Raw genomic sequence first — 23,024 nt, forward strand, 5'->3', positions numbered from 1 at the left:
GTCTTCCAGGCACAGTACAGTCCTTTAACAATGTGTCTTACTTGTTGTCAACACGTAGACAACACGTTGACAATACGTTCACAAGTTCAAGTATTTTATTGTCAGATGCACAGAACAACACAGAGTCAGACTGGGCACTGAAATTCTTATGAAAAGACACCGCACAACATCCTAGCATAACATAACATATAAATAACGTGTGATCTCATTAGTGTCTCTTGAAAATGATTTTTTTATCACTTTGTCTTGGCTTATATGAACATACAAATCTAACAGGATGACACTGATTCATGCTTTACTAAGGTGTACATTGTCACATCGATTACAGACTTATTAGTAGCATCTGTAAATAAACTATAAGGAAGTAACAAAGGAGTGTATCGCCAGCTAAACATTACCTAACACCAATGACAGCTAACTTTGGTTACTTGCTAATCGCAACCAAACTGATATAACATGATTATCTAGAGACTCATATATTGATCCCAACATCTAGACTACAGTGTCAGAAGGTTCTTAGATTACTGATGTCTTACTTCATGATTATTAACTGTCTGACTGACTCATTTCACAAAGGTACACAAGGTTGTCAGCTGTGTTGTGTTTCTTACAGACTTGGTATCTTAGAGCACATTACACTCAAGAAATTAAAAACCATATAAGAATATATACTGCATAATTCATTATAACGCGTTATTTATCTGCAAATATTAGATTGAAAACATGACTACTTTTTTGTATTTTTAAGCATGCTATGTAATTCACTTCTCTAACCCTTTGTAGTTTATGGAAAATGTGGTGTAATAAAATAATTTGAATCAGAAGAGATTCTCTAGCTCTTCTTCGCCAAATCCCCCATCTTCAAACCCGGCCTGAACTATTTCCTTGATTCTCTCAGTCTCCTGGGGCGGAGCAGCTGGCAGAATGGCTTTCAGCTCGCCCTCTATTTTTGCCATCCTGACATCGGTCTTCCTCTCAAATTCTTTCTTGTTCTTCAGGACCAGCTGAAGGATGCCGTCCTGAGCTGCCTGGCAGGACTCCTGCAGGTTCACACGCTCTTGAAGGAACTCTGGTTTGCTCTTGTCCATGGCCATGAGCTTGCCCAGACTGCTGACTTTGTCCATCAGGTACTTGTTGGACACGTCGGTGTAGGTCCCTGAGATCATATGGACCAGGCTGGCGATGTTGGAGGCTTGATAGGCCTGGTTGTACAGGAGGTCTTTTGCAAAGAGCTTGCTGTTGTAAGAAAGTTTCTTTGAGTCATCAGCTGTTGTGACAAAATTGTGCAGTGTCTTGCTGAGGCTGGTTTTCACGAGGGTGGAGATCATCTGGAAGAAGCGTACCATCTTCTCCCACTGCTCTTTGACTCTGCCCATGGCATCGAGACCCTTGACCAGCATTTTGACAGTGGTGTCAAAGTCAATCTCTTTGATCTTGCAGTTCTGCATTTCAACCAGGACATCAGTCAGCTCCTTCTGATTCTTCTCCATGTTCTCCACACACTTCTCATACGAGTCCCGTGTTTGTTTGAGTTGTTCTCTGGTCTGCTCGATGCGGAAACGGGCATTCTCAGATGCTCTCTGACCGGCAGACTGCCGTCCTGAGCTGTTGTTCTCTGCTTTGAACATCATGGGTGGTTTGGGGGTAAGAGCAGGACAACCTGATGTGTCCTTACTCTTACAGTCAAAAGCGAGGGCATCATCATTCAGCTGCTTCAAGTCCTTTATGAGCTGTTTAGTTTTTTTCTCATCCCACTTCTGATCTGGCTGATACGTTGCCAGCTGTCTACAGATGGTGATGCCCCTGTTACAAAGTGACACAGCTTTCTTCTTTAGTTTGCCCTGGGGCATCCTCTTCAAGTCCTCAGACATCCTTTGGAATTGAGACTCGGTCCATGTAGTCTTTGTACATTTATTTTTCTGATCATAGAGATTGTGCCAGTCTATTTTACCGTCATTGACAAATTGTTTGAGGGTAGCTATAATGGAAATAATCTCTCCAGACTTGCTGCAGATTGTCATTTGTGAGACCATATCTACGGCCTCCTCTTGTGGTTTGATGTTGTGGTATGTTGTTGAGACGGTCTCTGCTGCACTGCAGGCTAATCTCACTGGAGCAGTTATTAAAGCAGTGACTCCACTGACCATTCCTGTCACGGTCTCTGTGATTCCTCCGACGAAATCCATCCCAATCATTTCCCACCCAGAGGGAAGGGTATCCATTGATTTCTTGTACTCATCTTGTGCATCTTCCAATTGCTTTGACATGTTCTCCATTGCTTTCTTGGACCGTTCATTCAGCAATTTGGCACTCTTCTCTCTCATTTCATTTTCCTTCAGTTTCATCTTAACTTTCTCCAGCTCTTCTCCATGAAAGTGTTCAGCATTGACACAGGCCTCCAACAGCTCCTGGATTAAATTGATGACGATAGAATATTTATTTTCAACACCTTCTGCCAGTGTCACGCACTCATCTGCAATGGTGCGGATGTTTTCCAGTTGATTAGGCAGGAGAGTTTCAATAACTTCATCATTGCCCTGGAAAAGGATCTTGACTGCTGCCTTCATGTAATCAGGAAACTGTGGCCGTGTGAATGCGGATCTGATCCATATTCTTGTGGGCCTCGTTGAATGCGTGCCAGCCTGAGTTACAGATTTGCATAAGACAGGCCCTGAAGGAGTCTGGGTACTTTATGTACTTGAAGCCCTTTGGTGGGGGGTTCTTGTTGATGGAGAAGTCAGTACCTGAGGAGATGAAGACCAGCTCCCCCATGATGGCAATAGAGAGGGGAGCAGGGGTCAGGTACTCCTCCCAGTTTGCATTGGGCTGCATCAGCATCTGGGTGGTTTCCCGCATCTCTGCTGCAGAGGTGAGACTCTGAGTGGTCTTCGCAATTTGCGCATCCATGTTAAGTACTGTTCAACAAAATAGAAACAGAAGTTGTCACGGAAATTGCTAATATTTATACTGTCAAACTGTTTGTCCTAACCCTCTAGATTGCCGTCAGATTCAGGCAATTTGGTGATTCTGCCATGCTCTGATTATCTAATTTTTTAAGTTAAGAGCCTGTTCGCTGTTGATTGAAAGGTGCTAACACAGAGGCCTAAAAAAGATTTTGGGCTTTTGAGAAAACATTGGGGCTTGAGCCCCAGAAGCCACCTGCCAATCCAGAGTATAGACTCAGTACGAAACATGTCAAATTAATATACCTGTCAAGTCTCACGTTTTATCCATGAGAGATTTACAGATTTTCAATATTCCTCATGTCTCACATACACGCCACTGAATCTCACTAAATCTCACAGTTTTTTTTACTCCCAATAGCATAGAATAGTAATTACAATTCAATTAGACTGCGGTACGAGTGAGAGGCTGCCGTGTTCGCAATAAGAATATGATAAATAATTTGCATTTTGTTTAGTTCTCTTAAAACGGTTTATCGGAAAATGTATGAAACGGTGACAGCTGTCAAAAGCCCACTAAGGCTGCCCGACATGATTGAAGCGCTGGGCAGAGCTGTTGGCACTCAGACTGTGGCTATACACCGCGATATGGATAACATCCTGGCGGCTATTAACCGCAATATGGATAACAACACGGAGAAGTTCACGGCTTTGCAAAGGAAATTGGAGCAATTCGGAGACCGGACGGATAGGAGTAGACGAGCAAATTGGCGCCTACTCCCAAGACCAAACAACCCCAATCTTATCTGCTTTCGGCCCCCTCAACCAGCACTGCCTTGGCCAAGGCTGTTGCTGGAACAACAACTCCCCTGAAGATCGCTGCAGTGAGACTCTCTTGCATTCCCTTCCCCCTTTCCACAGACACCTGTGGATTGTTGTCTCAGTCCAGGACCTTTTCAAGGATGTCTCCATGGCAACGACAATCTTGCGGACTGAGAATCTGTCTGATTAGGCCTAGGGGAAGGCGACAATCCAGGCCTACTCATACACAAACTTTCTACATGCATACATACACACGTACACATTACAGATATGCATTCACCACCCCATGACCCCCATCCCACGCCTTCGCCTGCTTCGTACCCCCAGGGTGACAGGCGGGTCTGTGACCATAGCCGAATATGGCTGTTGGACCAGATTGCTGCTTGTTTGCGCTGGCTTACCTCCATCCCCCCTCCCCCCTCCCCGTTGCAAGTCTTGAGTCCTGTCATGTTGTAAAATGTATGTGCTTATGTGCTGAGGTGTTTTTTTTTTCCTGCTCCCACACTGTACTCCTCTAGGAGCATAGTCTGGGGGTCGCCTTTTTTTTTTTCTCCTCCCTTTCCTCATGTTATGCTGCAATTCTTCCCTCAACCTTGTCTTTCCGTCCTGTCTACCCCCTTGTCCGATGGCGCTTGTGTAGCGGCCGTGGAGATCTCGTGCAGGAGATAGTTTGGTGATACTATAGCCTGCATGGAGAATACCCCAAAAAATTCCTAGTATCTGTATACATGGCGAAATAAAGTTGAATTGAATTGAATTGAATGACGCATGTAGCTAAATGCACACCTACACACAACCAACAGTTATCTCAAGTAAAATAGCCTACATGTATGCAAACGGCAACAGTGGGGTATATGTAATTAAAAACATTGTTAATTACATAGGAAACTGTGGTGGAAAATATGTGAACAGCAATTAACAATAGGGATGCACGATAATATCGGCACGACATCGGTATCTGCAGATAAAAGCTTCAAAACGTAATTATCGGCATCTGCAGATATGAACATTTCTGCCGATGTACCTGGCCGATAAAGTGACGTTCAAATTATGCGCACGCGAAGCAAATGTTTTGGTTACTATGAGCGCCAATAACGTAATTCAACACGTCGGCTGTGTGGCAGTACTTCATAGTATCGGAGGATGTTGACATGCTATTTGTCAGGAAACTTTTCAGGAGATGGAAGAGGAGACGACAGCTTGGCCGTAACGTAGGTTGCATGCATAGATGCAGACCACCCGCGTGAAACGCTTTGCAACATTACCTGTCGCACGCTAATAGAAGTTAATAAGTTGCTAGTTAGCTAGACAACACTAGCTGGTTAGCTTGCATGCTACGTGACACCAGCGAAGTTGATGATCTCATTTGACGGGATGTGAAACGTTATGTCACGAGCCCACGCTATCTGTACATGGCTTACTTTTGCATATATGGAATTTATATAGCTAACTTGGCAATAGCCTTACATAGATTAGTCTAGAAATCCTAGAAGGGATGTTATTAAACTGTAAGTCAGTTAACCAACGTTAGCTTGCCAAGTTAGCCAAGTTGCATTTCCAGAGTGTAGTTGTTGAAGTTGGTACTGTTCAAGTATGAAAATTGTGAAATATAAATAAATTTGCCATATTTGAAATCATTTCAATAGTTTCATGAGTGAATGTCTATTTCTAAAATGATACAAATCAAGTTTTTAATGTCCCGTATCTACAGCAATACCCTATCATAATAACAGATTCATTCTAGTACAGGAGAGACTTTTCAATAATTAAAAAGCAGAGGTGTATATATCGGTATCGGCATCGGCCAAAATGAGCTTGTAAATATCGGCATATCGGGTATCGGCTAGAATTCATTATCGTGCATCCCTAATTAACAATCAGTATAACCACCAGTATAAGTAGAACACTAACAATCAGCATAACAACTAGGATATTCATAATAACAAGCTTTTAAAACTACTCTATAAAATAAGTTAAAATGCTCATTCTATGCTTAAAGATAAGGCCAGGCACAGTGTGAGTAGTGGGGATCCACTATATACAGGCCTGAAGGCCGGAGAGGGGGAAAGAGAGAGAAAAGAGAGGGGGAAAGAGAGAGAAAAGAGGGGGAAAGAGAGAGAAAAGAGAGGGGGAAAGAGAGAGAAAAGAGGCTTCTGAGAAACGCAGCCAAGGCCTCCTGACAGAAACCAAACTCAAAGGCAGAAAGTAAACAGGAGGCTCACAGCTCAAACGCATTAGAGGGATTGGAGGAACACTGCCAAAGACCGAAGAGGAGAGGAGGAGAGAGAGAGACAGAGAGAGGAGAGAGGGGAGGGAGGGAGAGAGAGTGAAAGGGAGGGAGACAGAGAAAGAGAGAGGGAAGGAAAGAAAGAGAGAGAGGAGAGGAGGAAGGGGGAGAGAGATACAGGCGTGACAGCCATGCCAGGTCTAAGATTTCCTATTAAGGAGTGTGTGTCCAAGTGTATAAGCATGTGTGGGAGGGAAAGAGAGTGTGTGTGTGTGTGTGTGTGTGTGTGAGCGTGAGCGAGAGAGGAAGAGAGAGAGAGAGAGGGAATGCCAATCTAAAGGCAGATAAGCACGTCACTGAGAACTGTTGTCAGCATTGCACCTCACTGCACAGACAGACACACACACACACACACACACACACACACAGATTCCAAACATTCCCACCATCTTTGCACAGAGAAGAAGAAAAACAACAGGCCAACTATAAAGAGCAGTAGGCAAATAAAGAGTTTTGCTGGGAGCAGAGTGAGCTACTGCCGAACCTTAAATAAATGCTTTCCCTAGAGAGAGAAAGAGAGAGAGAGAGAGAGAGAGAGAAGGGCAGGGAGAGGGAGAGAGAGAGAGAAAGAGAAGGGCAGAGAGAGAGAGAATGAGAGAGACAGGGAGAGGGAGGAAGAGAGAGATGGAGGGAGAGAGAGATGGGGAGAGAAGAGTGTTTTCCTGTCCTGCCAAACTCAGCTGAGCGTCTGCAAATCTCTGTGCGTGTGTGTGCGTGTACGTGTGCTTGTGTGTGTGTGCGCGTGTGCGTACGCCAATTGACCCAAACACAAACACTCTTCCTCTCAGCCCCACCTCAGTGTCTGTGTATCTCTGTCTCAACACTCTAAAAAGTAATTCAGGGGACCTATTACCACCACTTAATTAAATGCATGGTTGCAAGATCGAATTTATTGATTTAGATAATCCTTTTAAGTTGCAAACATTATTTTAATGAGTTGTCTTGACATAATAATGTTGGTAATTACATCAACTTAATATTGTTAAGTAATTTAAACTCAAATCTCTGCATTAATTGAATAAAAAAAAAATTAAGTTGTAGTAATTTAATGAAATTGGCTTGATAAATTAATTTTTTTAAGGAGTTCAAGTCTCCTCCCCTACCCACTTAATATGCCTGGACAAATTCAGACAGTTAAGACTGTCTGTTAGAGGACCTGTAGGCTGAACAAATATTATATAAAGGACATTTTCAAGGTGAGTATAATTTCATTTACAATTCTATTCATATTCTCCGTGTAACCGTCAATTACATTGTGTAATCTAAATTCATTCCACGCATTTAAAAAAAAAAATTTATTCACATAGATAGCCTTGTAGTTGTTTGTCTTTCTTGCTCATTTCATCCAGTGTTGCTTGTACAGTGCCCTCCACAATTATTGGCACCCTTAGTGAATGTGACCAAAACATGCTATGAAAAAATATGTCTTTGCTGTTCATCCTCTTGGTCTTTCACTCAAAATATTCACAAAAATCTTACCTTTTCATTGAAGTAAAATTATTTCATTGAAAAAAAATGTTGACATTAAATAAATATTATTCTCCAAAACAGGTGTGCCACAATTATTGGCACCCCTTAATTTAATGTTTTGAGCAGCCTCCCTTTGCCAAGATAACAGCTCCGAGTCTTCTCCTATAATGCGTGATGAGGTTGGTATAATGCGTGATGAGACCATTCCTACATACAGTATCTCTCCAGATCCTTCAGATTCTTAGGTCAACGCTTGTATACTCGGCTTCAGCTCTTCCGACAGATTTTCTATGGGGTTTAGGTCGGGGGACTGTGGTGGCCATGGCAAAACCTTTATTCCGTGGTCGGTGAACAATTTTTGTGTTGATTTTGAGGTGTGCTTCGGATCATTGACCTGCTGGAAGGTCCAACCACAGCCCATTGCAAGCTTACTGGAGGGGGCTGTTAGGTTTTCATTTAATATCTGCTGGTATTTGATGGAGTCCATGATACCATGTATCCTAACAAGATGTCTAGGGCCTTTGGAAGAAAAACAGCCCCACAACATCAAAGATCCGCCACCATACTTCACATTGGGTATGGGGGTCTCTTCTGTATGGCTATCTTTCTGTCTACGCCAAACCCACCTTTGATGTTTGTTGCCAAAAAGCTTTATTTTGGTCTCATCTGACCATATACCTCGGTCCCATTGAAAGTCTGACTTACATTTGGCAAACTGTAGGCGCTTTAGTTTGTTGTTGATTGACAGCAGAGGCTTTTTTCAGGCAACCCTCCGAAACAATTTGTGGTGATGGAGGTGGCGTCTGATGGTAGTTCTGGAGACTTTCTCAACCCAAGACTCAATTTACCTCTGCAATTCTCCAGATGTGATCCTTGGAGATTCTTTTGCCAGTCGAACCATCCTCCTCACGGTGCGTGGGGTCAATTTACAGATAGGTCCTCTTCCAGGCTGATTCCTTACATCTCCTGTCGCTTTGAACATCTTAACTATTGCCCTGATTGTGGAAATGGGTATTTTCAACTGTTAAGATATTTTCTTATATCCTTTTCCAGATTTCTGCAGCTCAACAACTTTTTGTCGCACTTCGACACTGTGTTCTTTTGTCCTTCCCATCTTAAAGAATGGCTAAGGGTATTTGGCCTGTGTCACCTCATATTTATACCCGAGTGAAACAGGAAGTCATGGTTGACCACTAAAGAGTTCCAAATCAAACAGGTGAACTTAAAAATGTAAAACATAACTGGTAATATACTTCAGTTAGATTTTAATTATAAGATTTTCTAGGGGTGCCAATAATTGTGGCACCCATGTTTTGGAGAAAAATATTTTATTTAATGTCAAAAAATTCTTTCAATAATTTTACTTCAATGAAAAGGTAAGATTTTTCTGAATATTTTGAGTAAAAGACCGAGAGGATAAACAGCAAAGACATATTTTTTCATAGCCTGTTTTGGTCACATTCACTAAGGGTGCCAATAATTGTGGAGGGCACTGTATGTCTATAAAACCTGCAGAAATTGATGTTAGGTATGATATTAGTATTGTAAATGATTTTGGATTTTGGTTACTATTGTGATACAATTTAAAATTTGTATTTTTCCTGATCTAAAAGGCTGCATTACATTTTTTCTTAAGATGTCAAGATGTGTAAAATATTGTTAATGTGATTCTGTCAGTATCACCCAGACCTACTTGTATCTACTTGACGCTAAGAATTTGCATCAACAGTTGATAGGCAAGTTATGAAGATTGCCATCATCGGTGACCGGTCCACCCCAGGATCTGACCATAAGATGGCCACCATCGTGGTCGAGCGCACCAAAATCCTGGAGGGAAAGGATATCCCAAGGTGTTGTGCCCTGCTGATGGACATAATATATGTGCTGAATCTTAACTATCAGAAGGAACTGAAATGTACTTTTTTAGTCTTTCAGAAGCTGTTCCTTGAACTGGATGGACTGAAAGTCAGTTAAAAAGTGAGGAGTCTCAGGAACAGTATTTTTTTAATATTCCACTTGTTTCTGTTAGTAACTGTGCTGTTTGAGTCTTGTTTTTGTGTTCATGTTATGTGTTCATGTTCATGTTCAACACCCTGTCTGCCTGTGTTTTTGACCTTTTGCCTGTTTCTTGACCTGACCCTGTTGGATTCGGTATTTTGGATACTTCAGCCTTGAACTCTGTTTGGATTATTGGATTTTTGACCTTTGCCTGCCTGTTGACCACGAGACTGCCTTTTCCCTTTGGATTGTTGCCTGTGAACTTTATTAACAAAATGGACAATTCAACATCTCACCTGAACCCCTGATGCTGATTCATCATCACCCTGCTCTACATCTGTAGCTTCAGGCTGCTGTTTTTCCTGCACAGTAATTCATCAATTTAATACAGACACTAACCAGTTGACTGCTGACATTGGTCGAGAGATTACAGGGAACAGATCTAGCCTTATTACTATCCAAGGGATCATATAGGCCTATTTATCACCAGTTAATATCACTGTTGAGTTGCTAGCCTGCTGGTACTAGGCTAAACTATCATGGTCCCATTATGTCGGCAGGTTAGCTTTATCCTTCTGGCTTCAACAAGACCAGCTGCTGCTAACGCACTGGTCGAAAGATTGCAGATGCTAGGGATAGATTTAATACAAGCAAAAGTTACATGCTCTACACTAACAACTTTCAAAACATGTTTCCATTGTAGAATGGGTGGCGATGTTAGGCTAGCAGGTTTACACTGTGTGGGTAGTTAGCCTATTAGCGACCATGTAGCCTTCATGTAGGCCTAGGCCTATTACCCTGCACTCCCTAACAAGTTGTGGTCCCTAAAAGATATAATAACTACTTACTAACCGAGAGTGAGGTCATGCCGGGAAATATCAGACTGAGGCTGTAACGTATCGACCGAGCGAGAGCGAGGTTGATACGGCAAAGGCGAAGTCTGATATTTCCCGGCATGACCGAACGGTCAAGGTTAGTAAGTTGTTTATTATATGGCATTTTTAGCTCCTTTCATTTTGTAAATGAAAAGAAATGGTAATTGTAAATAGAAAACATGTCGTTTTGTTCAGCTCTCAAGTCTTCTCACCACGCAGTTTGTTTCAGGCGTTGCCTAGCAACCAATTACTTGCTAACTTCAAGTTACAATGATAAATAGAAAACGGTTCAGCTAAAATGGCTTTTTAAGGCCGCGTTCACACTTCTTTTTTCAGCTGCCAGCGCTTTTTTTTTTTACATGCAACCCTATGGGAAAAGGAAAAAGAATGACGCCTTTTTAAAAAGCGGCCGCCTTTTAAAAACTTCTAAAAAAGCGCAACTCCTGACGCTTTTTGAGTTCAATTTTCTCAACTTTTCAGAAAAGCGCTGGGTGACGTCAAGCGCCTTTTTGACAGCTGACCAATCAGGGCGAGGACAGTAGGTACCAGCGTACCTTCCCTAGTAACCTACTACCTTAGTTTAAAAAAATGGCGGACCAAACTCCGTAGTTCGTCGTATTTGTACCTAGAAGTTTTTAGTTTTACTTTTTTTTGCTTAGATTTTCATAAAGTTACCGAGAAATAGACACCGTACAGTGTAAAAACCACATTATTGTAACTGAAAACTACGTGTAAGAGGATTTGCGAGGTGTCTGAGCTACCTAGCTGATGTTAGCATGCTACTAGCCGTTAGCGATTAACAATTCCTCTGTGTTTTTGCAAAGCATCTGCCCCAACTTTCTTTTCCCGACATTTACATTTATCTTGTACATAATCCATCCCCATAAACCGGAGATTTCAAGAGTACAGAAACTCTCCTGAGCAGGCAAGAGTGCCAATATGGGCTAACGAGTTGTAGCTAAAGCCCTGGCTAAAGGGCTAAACAGCTCGCTAGCTAGTAGGACTCTAGCTTGCTCAGTAGAGTGCTAAGACACAGCAACTATTCACGATTTTATCAACGTGCTGCATTTCACTTAACAGGTCAGTAATTCCCTAAATATTTAGGAATAGAATACAATTGTATATCTGGGTTGGCGAATTCAACAGCACAACATATCCCCTAGCGTTTTGAACTTTCTGTGGGTTGTGACCATAGGTTGTGACCGTAATGTGTCTGTGTCGGACACAAATATGGCAGGGCTTAAACGCAGTGACGTCACATGGTATTCATGAATTCTGAAGCGCCCAAAAGGCGCTCAAAAGGCGCTGAAGGCAGCGCTTTTTTCTAAAAAAGAAGTAAAATGTGAACGCGGCCTAAGAAGAGCATAACCCCTATTTACAGTAAAGTAACAACACAAGTGATTCAAACTATAGTAGTCTAGTCTTCATCATCACTTTCAATAACACATTTTCGCTGCTTCTGAATTTCCTCATGGCTTTTGATGTCTTTCTTTTTCTTTTTCTTTGGCACATTTTCGCTGCTTCTGAATTTCCTTTGGCTTTAATTTTTTTAATTTTTTTTTATGTCTTTCAATATTGCTCATTTTTAAGATGACGTCAGAGGAGGGCAATAAGAATACTTATCAGACCGGCAGACCGGCGAGGGGGTCAATACGCGGCTGGCATGACTACCCATTAGCCAATCAGAATGCTCGTACTGTCGTTGCCATATAATAAAAGCATAATATCATTATATAGGCTATAGCCCTATGCAATTATTTGTTAATTATGTTTAAATATGTAGATTACTTTTACTATTTATATGCTGCTTGTACTATTTATGTTAACTGCTTTTATTTTTATTCTATTGCAACTTTAAACAGGTCTAAGGAGTTTGTTGTTTTCATGTAGCACTGGCAACTAGCCGGCCTGAATAATATGCACATGAAATTAAACTTGTTGAACTCACCTCAACATGTCTTTTACAGTCATTTAACCCGCCATGGGCAATGCTGAAATCACTGTTACAGATTATACAGCGAGCAAGACTGTCATTGTGATTTACTTTTCTAAGACAGGGGTAGACCGTTGTATAGTCTCTTGTAAAATGTGTCTTGTATTTTCGTTTTTTGGGGTAGGCTATTCTCCCTCTGCCATGTTGCTCCTGTTCCTAGATACACTGAACTGATTAATTCGGTTCGGGAGAAGAGATAAAAGCCCGCCCACACTGAAAATTGATTGGTTGACTTACCGAAAAAGGCCAATCAAGATGCTTCATGAGGCACACACTCACACTGCCACACACACGCAATTCTAGGTCCCTCTCTGTCGTGCGCGCGCTACACAGATGCGGTTACGCGGTTTGGAGCACGTCTGTCTCGCGTGCCCGGTCTTGCTCGCTCGCTCTAGATTTTAAGTAATTTGCGGGCATCAGGGAGTCGCTATCAATATGCGGGAGACTCCCGGAACTTCCGGGAGACTTGGGATGTCTGCTAATATGAGGCTTTATTATTTCCTGGCGTATTTAGTAGCTTTTAGTAGTGCTGAGAACGTGAGCCTCTTCAGCCAATGAAATGACAGCATCTTGTCTCACAGGCTCGAGGGCCTATTGGAAAACTTACCAATTTAGTTTTCACTCTTCTGGGCGAACGAACATAGTATAGATAATAAAACGAAAGAGTTTGCAGATATATTGTGCAAAATACATTTTTCTAACAGGCAATTAAAATTTACAAAATATTGGTGGGGACAATTGTCTTTCCCAAACTTTGGTCGTGACTAGTCCCTATAGCCCTGGGCTAACATCCTTACTGACACCAAATCAGGGTGTTAGCATCTAAAGTCTGCCTACACACACACACACACAGTGCTGCCATCACCCCGTGACTAAATGCAAAAGCGTCTGCTAAATGACTAAATGTAAATATTTACCCTATCTCAGACCTACAAATCAGACACGACAAAACGGCCATGATGAGCACCCCTTGGTTATGAAACGGTTTTACTCACGAATAAACACAATTAAAAACATTTTGCAGCCTTTCAATAAACAAAACTGCAGATACACGTGTCTGGGCTTCTGGTCTTCTGATTGCGAAATATGGAAAGAGTTGCACTTTTCTCTGCAACTGTTGTAAAATACTGGCATCGCGGAAATCTTATGGTCCCATGAGCAATTATTTTCGGCCATAGCCGAACTGTATGTTAAGATGGAACGGAGCTCTATTCGTTTTCGTTTCTTGTTTTAACAAATTTCTCCTGAGCTCAGATCCATCTTGAATGAAATTTAATGAAAAGAAGATAAAATACTTACGTATGATGCCAGCTGGTTTGTCACTTGAGGCTCACTCTGACTGTCGACCAAGAGTCTGTCGAGATTGTGCAGAGAGTGTCGCCCCTTTTATGCTGGAAAACTGAAAATGAAACTGAACGCTGCTTTCCTAAAATTGTCTGACTTCCGAGAAACGTTGAGAGCATTATTTCTCTTGGGCGCCTTTCCTGCGTGACTTGACATAAATGAGGAGGGGTGGGAGCAGTGCTAAATGGGCAGAAGGCACATTCTAAAACGTGTTACATTCACTTCAAATTACTCAAAGGAAACTATTTTACTAAGATCATCAGCCATGTTGAGGCTGCCCTTGCCAATTGTACAGTGTATGGCTACTTTGTTTCCCATTTACAGAGCTAAGACTGCATACAAACACCATGGCTTTTTTGAGCACCAACACAGAACGGACAGATTGAGGACCGTGAAGGGAAATTCACAGAATGAGACAAAACGTGTGCTATTGGATTAGAATGCCCCCCACGACTCCCATAACACACCACATTGGCATTAAGACACGTTACGCGTTTTAGAATGTGCCTTCTGCAGTGGCAGGCGTACTGTCTCTGTGTTCCGGGACCTGCTGAGTTAAAATTTAGCACTGCTCCCACCCCTCCTCATTTATGTCAAGTCACGCTGGAAAGGCGCACAGGATAAATAATCCCCTGAACGTTTCTCGGAAATCAGACAATTTTAGGAAAGCGGCATTCAGTTTAATTTTCAGTTTTCCAGCATAAAAGCAGCGACGCTCTCTCCACAATCTCGACAGACTCCTAGTCGACAGTCAGAGTGAGCCTCAAGTGACAAACCAGCTGGCACCATACGTAAGTATTTTATCTTGAGATAATTTAACATCGTTCAGGACGGAACTGAGCTCTGGAGAAATTCCTTAAAAGGGAGATTGGCATTAGTGGGTAAATATTAAGATTACATGATGCGTGACAAGAAAATCGTTTTGTTTTCTTTTTAAATTTTATATGGCCTATATGTATCTCTTTTGTTCCTAAAGTGTACTTTGAAAATACTTTTTCTTAAGGTCATGTCATGGCAATAATGCAAGTGTTAATGAACCGAGAAAGACAGAATGGAACCTTAACTTGACAGACAGTTCACCGTAGGCTTATTATTGGTGTATTGGTATTATTACGGGCTATCTACCCTGGGTTGCTATATTGTCACTGCAGTAAACGGGTGTTTGGCATCAACATGATTCGATACATTGTATAATACCCACGCTCAATGATTTCACTTGAGGTTTGTCCGTGAAATTGCTAAAAAGGCTATATCGGGGTTTTTTTTTCACGGAGGCTTCTCATCTGGGTGCGCGCCTCTTCCAACTTTGTTTGCACTGTGGAGCGCTTGATTACTGCCCCCTCCTTTGGACGCTGCAAGTCCAATTCCACTCTGTTACACAGTTTGTCTGTTGTTTTGGTATGATCACCTCCGTTTTTAGGGCGAAAGCACTCTTTAAGGGGCTACGTTGAAAATATTGGGGGCTATAGCAATAAAGACTTATGTTGTGCACTGGTAACATCTATAAAATGTTAAGGGTTGGTGAAAATGACTAAAGAAGTATAAATGAGTAAATACAAAAATGTTGTGAAAACGGATGGCAAAACGGTGGTCTGTTTGTCTGTAACTCACCAGTGCACCGTCAGAAAATGATGAGCAAAAGGGCAGCTCCCCCAGTGGTACAAATTGATAGAGCAGTAAACCTTTGTGTTTATATCATGTTTATATCCTGTACAATGTTGTTTAATTGTGTTTATTCGTGAGCCAAACCGGTGCATATCCAAATAGTCTCCCATCCCATATGGCCACTTATCACTCATTTGACCCACATCAGTTAGCATACAGAGCAGGTCCACGGAAGAGACCATAGCCCTTCACACCGCAATGAGCCACCTTGAACTCCAGGAACCTATGTAAGAATGCTCTTCATAGACTACAGCTCAGCATTCGACACTATCATCCCAGACATACTAGTCAGCAACTTAGCTGCACTAGGCCTCCCCCTCCCCCCGCCCCCTCATCTGCACCTGGATAAAGGCTATGACTTACTCATAAACCGCCCACAAACTGTTAAACTCTGCCCCCACCTCTCCTCCACCTTCACGCTCAGCACTCTACTCTTTGATAAATCAGCTCACCTAGAGGTGAACACTAAAGTCACTTTATTGTACTGCAAGTCACTTATGCCACCCCAGTCACCTTATCCATTTGTATCTATTTATTTGCAATGAACTTCAGAGGGAGTAATTGTACTCCATCCCACTGCACTTGTTCTTATCCTTTTTAGTTAGTGTGTTTTAGTGTTGTGATATGTTGTACCTCGTGGCACCAACAGGAGCAGCGCTCCCAATTTGGTAGTATACAAATACAATAACAATAAAGGCTTTCAGTTCAATTCAATTCAATACAGAGTCAAAAACTAAATTATAACACAACACCTTCAATGCAGCCTTTCCAGTGTTAGAGTCAAAACAACTCTTAACTTCGTCAGATCAACACATCAGCCTCCCCTATAACCATGTACTAATTATTCTTAATTTGGAGGACTTTTGTAAGGCAACTGTCCTCCCCGATTCACAGCTCGGTCAGCAAACAACTAAAAGCTAAATCTTGCTCACCTTGACTTTAAAGGGGGTGCCCCAGCTGTTCACACAGGCGTGCCAAGTCCCGGAAAAAGATGTTGGATCAAATGTCAAATGTCAAATGTTGGAGCTGTGCCCTATTTAAAGGGTGCCTCATGTGTAGCGAAGGAGAGACTGTTTATGAGAGGCATGAGAGCACGGACAAAAGACAAAAGACAAAAACACTTCCCTGTTTACCGGAGTGAAGGAAGTGTTTTTGTGTCTAGTTGTGTGGACACGGTGTCTTTGTGCTTTGTCTTTGTGTCTTGTACATTGTGCCTGTTTTTGTGTGCTTGTTTTGTTTGGTTGGTACGGCTAGCTATGTACTTAGTTTCGGGCTGAGTGCCTGGGCCTAGTTTGGGCCTGGCTTGGGCCTTGAGAGGGTGCCGATATTTGGGCCTAATCGGCCAAGCAGGTGCCTAGGGTGCCAGGTTACTTCAGTCCCGGGTGAGTACGGCCGGTATCTGTTTGATTTACATGTACATGTGTTTATGTTGTGTGCACTGTGTTGGGGTTGACGGTTCCCCCTGTAAATAAATATATATATTTTTTTATATCAAAACCACAATCTCCTGCACTGTATTTCCCCTACACCACCAATTCCAGTCGCCACATCCCTAAAAGAATGTAGGGTGACCGTCCGGTCTTTCACACTTCCCGTCGAGCAATGGAGGTGGTTCATGAAGCACCTCGGTGTGTGTCTGCTGTGCAAGTTGTTTTAAAGGCACGTACACCTCCTATAATTCTGTGTGTGGCAGTTGCTGCTGCCAAGGCCAATCCTAATTAGTTTAACTTTTGGCTTCGGGTCTCATAACATCAGCCAGTCTTAGTGTGACCGCTCCTGCTTCTCACAATTAGGGATGGGTATCGTTTGGTTTTTATCCGATACCGGTACATAACCGATACTTTTAAAACGATACCGGTGCCTAAACAGTGCCGGAACCGATACTTTTATAAAAAAAATGTAAAAAAAATGACGATTGACAACATTTAAGAAAGGCTTTTTTTATTGCCAAATATATGAACTGTTTAAAGTAGATTATATATATAAATAAATACAAAACACTTTTTAACTTAAAACTTAAATAATATATGAACTGTTAACAAATGTTTAGACTATACTTAAATAAATACAAATAAATACAAAACACACACACACACTCTGTACACACACACTACAGCTTCAATACTTCAGCACATACATTCTTTTGTAGAAATATCAGCATATTTGCCTTCTCCGGCAAAATGCGACACCTTTCCTGACTAATCGCATGACCTGCACACAGGGGCGGACTGGGGGAAAAAAGTGGCCCGGGAGTTAGTGTCAGACCGGCCCACTCAATACACGGCGCGCGGCCCACTCAGTACACGGCGCGCTGCCCACTCAATAGCCTACACGGCGCGTTGCCCATTCAATGCATCGTACGTATCGACCAGTCAGTGGCCTACTTGGAAAAATACCCATACACTTAACATTATTTTGGATGATTACAAAGAAATTACATCATATATGTTGTTTTTTTTAAATAACATTTGGATCCACCAATTTGCCTGGATGGACACATGGAATAAAATGATACTGGCTATTGTAACACTCCAAGGTAGGTATAGTTTGCTAGATGAATGGGCTTAACTCTGGGCTAGTATCAGATGGTTATACGTATAACTACAGAACCTTAAGGAATGAATATCCACACAATAAAGAAACTGGAATCAGAGGGTAGAATTAGTATGAACTATATTGTAGAAATGAACAGAATAGAACATACGATGGGGTGTGAACATCAGTGGTATCAGTAGTGTTGCATGCTGGGTGTGTGATTGTGTGTGTGTGTGTAGGGGTGTTGAAGGTGCATAAAACAATAAGTTAAGTAACAGAACCTAAACTAACTCTGCTGGCCCGGGTGCATTATAGTCACATGATAATAAAAACCAATATCAGTACACTCATGTGTTATTATGACCTCACTATCTAATCTAGATAACATATTAACATTGTTTATAATGTTAGTGTTGTGTGTAACACGGTGATTTTAGCATAACAAGCTAGCTGGTTAACTTATTTTACATAAGTTATTAGAAATTATAAGATTGCCCTCTTTACAACTACCAGCATGGATAGCTTGCTCATCGATTGTAAACAAGTGACTATGGCTAACATGTTAAAATAAATCATCTCGATGATGACAACAGCGCCAGCTTGCCTATTTTACCAGATCATAACGGTCTCAATTTTGGACATTTATCTACCTAACGTTAGCTAGGCTAGTTGGTAGTGAACGTCACCTCATCTGTGAAAAGCAAGCTAACATTGGCCAATTCAACGCCACAACTTACCTTGTATCACTGTCACTGTCACGCGAAATAACAGTCGTAAATGGCCCAGAGTTTTCTTAAATGCAATTCCTCAAAACTACCAGATGCCCCACGGGCCGCTCCGTGTTAGAAGGGCTGACGGCACACGTCACTACGGTTGCGTGCCGTGGCGGGGCGTGTATGCAAATCCAGGTGCGTTTAATTTAAGAATCCTCATCCTCAATCCGCACAGCTGAGAACACTTCGGCTGTGTAAGAACCCATTTTCAGGTGTTCATTAATAAGGTGGAGATCGTTTCTTATGTTGAATTTCTGAAGTCCGTAAGAACACATTTCAGAAGACACTTCAGAACATTTTCGAAAAATAGGCACCATGAGTGTGAATACAGATCGCGAGGAGGAGTATAAAAATCAGTCAGTGAATTACGTTTGTATAGTTACGAGAGGAAATTATACGTGTTCTGAGTAGTATGGAAAATAGTTGAGGGTGCCGGCGGTGACATAGAGAGGGCCGGTTGGTGATGGTAGTGGGCCAGTATTTTGGACCATCCCAACCTCGTCGGCCCACCGGGGATTCCCCCGGTATCCCCGATGGCCAGTCCGCCCCTGCCTGCACAGGAGAAAACCCTCTCCGATGGTGTCGATGAGGCCTGTACACACAGATATGTAGGGATGGGTATCGTTTTTTGTTTTTTTTCGATACCGGTGCTAAACCGATACTTTTAAAACGATACCGGTGCCTGAACCGATACTTTTTTTTTTTAAAGCACAAAGCGACGATTGACGACATTAAAGAAAGGCTTTTTTTTATTGCCAAGGCAATTTTTTTTTCTTCAAATTGAACAATATATTAATATATTAACTGTTTAAAGTATATTATAAATATAAATACATACAAAACACTTGGCTTCAAACTACAGCTTCAAACTTTTTAACTTCAAACTATGAACATTATATTAACTGTAAACAACAGTTTATAGTATACTTAAATAAATATAAATAAATACAAAAAACAGCTTCAAAACTTCTTTTGCAAAAATATGAGCATGTTTGCATTTATTGCATGAAATTTCACCATTTTATGATTTGTTTATACCTATCTTTTCTATCTTGTTTATAGTTAATCTTGTTACTTGAACACACTGAGTACGAGAAAATGTGTACTGCCCCTTTAAGAGACTACAGTAGGCTAAGTGTAGCTGTCATCATACTTTTCAGATAGATAGATAGATAGATAGATGGATACTTTATTAATCCCGAAGGACATTTCAGTTCAGAAAATCAGTCTTCGGTTGCTGATCTGCCGTTGACTCTTGCCTTCTCTGCCCTCTTTTCACGCAGTTGTTTTGTTGCATTTGCTGCACGTCGCGATGTTTGAATATTTTTGTGCGAAATACAGCCACACTTTGGACCGTTTACCTTTCGGTATTTTCTCTGTTAAAAGGTTGATGGCTAGTTCATTTTGTGCTTGCTCTGTGAAATGCTGCATGCTCTTCACTGTCATAAGACTGTTGCTATGAAAACACCAATGAGTGTGAGCGACACAGGACAAAGTTTACTTTGGGAGCTGGGGCAGTTTTACATGTGCCCCGCGAAATCTGCCTAGCAACCGTTTTCAATTGGCTCAGGCACCGAAATGAAGCACCGAAATCTGCGTTGCATTTCGGTCCGGGTAGGTACCGGTTGTATTGAGTTACTGTTTACCAGATAAAAAAAACTACAATCAATTACATAAAAGGTTTTCGTAAAAATAGTCTACTAGTGTTAGCATTGGGCTAGTATAAGTGACATATTCCATCAAAAACAAACAGAAATACAGCAACTATGGCGTCACTTTTCAGGCCCTTCAACTCCCTCAGTTGTCGTCGTCGTTACCTCCTGATCTTATGGGGCTAAATTGGATTACATTTTGCTAACTGCCGCACCACCAACTACAAACCACCAACTGCCTGACTTCCTGTCCATGTGGTGGGTGCTTTTACTAAACTTGAACTGGAATTTTGTGTCAGGGAATTTTTCACCCTTTACCAGGACTGTATTACCTCAGAATTAAGACTCGCACAACCAAGAATATAATCAATAACAGACTTTTACTCTGGCCAAGAGGAGTGCAGTGGTTTCGGATCGCTCTTCAACCCTACACTAACTCTTTTCTAAAATGTCTGCCCTTTATTCACCGAAAATGTTCACAGTTCAAACATGAAGGCACTCCCAGGTCCTTTTACTCTTTTACCATCTGGTCTCTGGTCCCCAGAGATAAGAATGTTTACCTAAGACCCCCTCACCCAAACTCTGGGTGTCTTCCTCTTTAACACAACAATCAAGATGAGTTCACAAAACACATGGCATCTTAAAACACTACTCCGTCTTAACCTAAACATTCCATGACACCTCTGAGTTCCACATCTCCCTTTCTCACAGACTCAGCATTCCTCTCAACAGAACAAAGAAACAGCTGAGACATCCATTTAACAAACTAATAACAAACTACAACACATATCATGATAATAATTATATAGCATATTTCTTTCACATTTTGGCGTCACTTTCTCTGCCATTGTTGTGTGACTAGCTCGCCAACTTTAGTAATATGTTTGCCTAGCCCATGAGTGCACAGGTAGGTAGGTAGCCAGGCAGGTAGGCCATCCGATCATTTTCAAGAGAATTTCAAGAAATATAGAAAAAAATATTTTGAAATAAATGGCCTACTCTACTTTTAAGAGAAAACGTTAGATGAACAGAAGGCCTTCTCTGATTGTGTCAATGTTTTAAAAGATTTCACCCAATGTCAGCGTTACGTTTACCCATCTGGCTGATTTTCCCAAACCACTCAGAGACAAGGCATTGCTAACAGTATATTTGGACACTATTAAATGTACATATCTGGCTGTTATCAGAAATGTTCCAGTATGTGACATACCATCGTAACCATGGACATCCACACCATCAGAGAGGATTTACGCATGACCAGAGAAAGCCCTTGCCTCATTGCCCATTATTTCCCTCTGGAGTGGTTGAGGGTCTTTCAGAGCCATTTAAAGAATGTCCATTAATGTGATACATGTAGCAGAATTTCTAGCAGCTTGCCATAACCTGAGGGAGAGCTAGTGAGGCTTCCCATAACAAAACATGAAGAATAGGAATAGAAAAAAGCAAGTCTGCTGGACAACTCCCACTGGAGACTGATGATGATGCTGGAGAACATGACACAGTGATCTCTCTCTGTTTCAGAAAGGCAACATGGCAGCTGGGTACACATATAAAGGTAGGAGATGTGTGTGTGTGTGTGTGTGTGTGTGTGTGTGTGTGTGTTTTTGTGTGTCGGAGAGAGAGAGAGAGAGAGAGAGAGAGAGAGAGAGAGAGAGAGAGAATGAAAATGTGAAACAGAGAGTGAGTGTTAGGAAAGTGTGCGTAAGTGCATGAAAAGGAGAAACAGAGAGTGTGTGTGTGTGCGTGTGTGTGTGTGTGTGTGTGTGAAAGTCATTAACACCACTCTCTTCCCCTACAGATTTTAAACTGGTCATCCATGATCCTTTCGTGAAGTGTTCTCTTTGTGATTATGTCACACTGCCCTGTCACCTCTCACCTGAAACCAGTGCTGTTGCCATGGAGATCAGGTGGTTTAAGGGCACAGACTGTATCTACCTGTATAAGAATGGCCATGTGACTGTGAGGGAGGACTATGAGGGCCGAGTGAGTGTGAACACCCTGGAGCTGCAGAGAGGAGACGCGTCTCTGACACTGAGAGTGAGCAGAGAGGAAGATAAAGGACTGTACACATGCCAGGTCATCAGTGGAGAACACAAGGAGGAGGGAAGAGTCCGTTTGCTGCCAAGAAGTAAGTTGTTTCTGTTTCTCTGCTATAAAGAGCTCAGTGGTGTCATTCATGCTGCTCAGACTTCCATACTGTACACTTACACCCTCTCTCGTCTTCTGTTTTAAAACGGACACACACACACACACACACACACACACACACACACACACATTGCTTGACTCATAGTTCTTATAGCACTGGCTGGAAGCTGTCAAGGCTGCCATGTGCTGATCTCTCCATATCACACACCATCGACAGCAATGAGGAGATCTTTATCTTCTGTGTGAGAGCTGGCCTGCAGGCTCTGCTATGTACAACTATGTACAGTTGAGCACTGAGGTATCCCTTCATCCATACATCCCTCTGTAGCTCTCTTAAAGGGCATGACAGACTTGTAGACCTGATAGCTGCACAGATCCCTCACACAGAGGATGAGCGCATCTATCCGTTCTGAATGGTTTAATCTGATAATGGTGGTACGTGGTACATAAGGCCTGCTCTCATTTACACACACACACACACACACACACACACACACACACTCATTTAAATATTAATGAGAGCGCGTTCAAACCAAATAATTTCTGCACCATTCATACT

At 42.0% G+C, this 23,024-nt stretch overlaps 1 long non-coding RNA gene and 1 pseudogene across 1 annotated transcript; one reads left to right on the forward strand and one right to left on the reverse strand.

Moving 5' to 3' along the window:
• Positions 1-796: 796 nt before the first annotated feature.
• LOC122129906 lies at positions 797-12,604 on the reverse strand (annotated as a pseudogene).
• Positions 12,605-14,238: 1,634 nt separating this feature from the next.
• On the forward strand, positions 14,239-22,574 carry LOC122129907. Its single transcript, XR_006151812.1, has 3 exons — positions 14,239-14,483; positions 21,839-21,872; positions 22,116-22,574. It is a non-coding gene; the product is annotated as an uncharacterized LOC122129907 (long non-coding RNA).
• The last annotated feature ends 450 nt before the right edge of the window (positions 22,575-23,024 follow it).

This window comes from Clupea harengus, unplaced genomic scaffold, assembly GCF_900700415.2.
Source record: "Clupea harengus unplaced genomic scaffold, Ch_v2.0.2, whole genome shotgun sequence".
NCBI lineage: Eukaryota > Metazoa > Chordata > Actinopteri > Clupeiformes > Clupeidae > Clupea > Clupea harengus.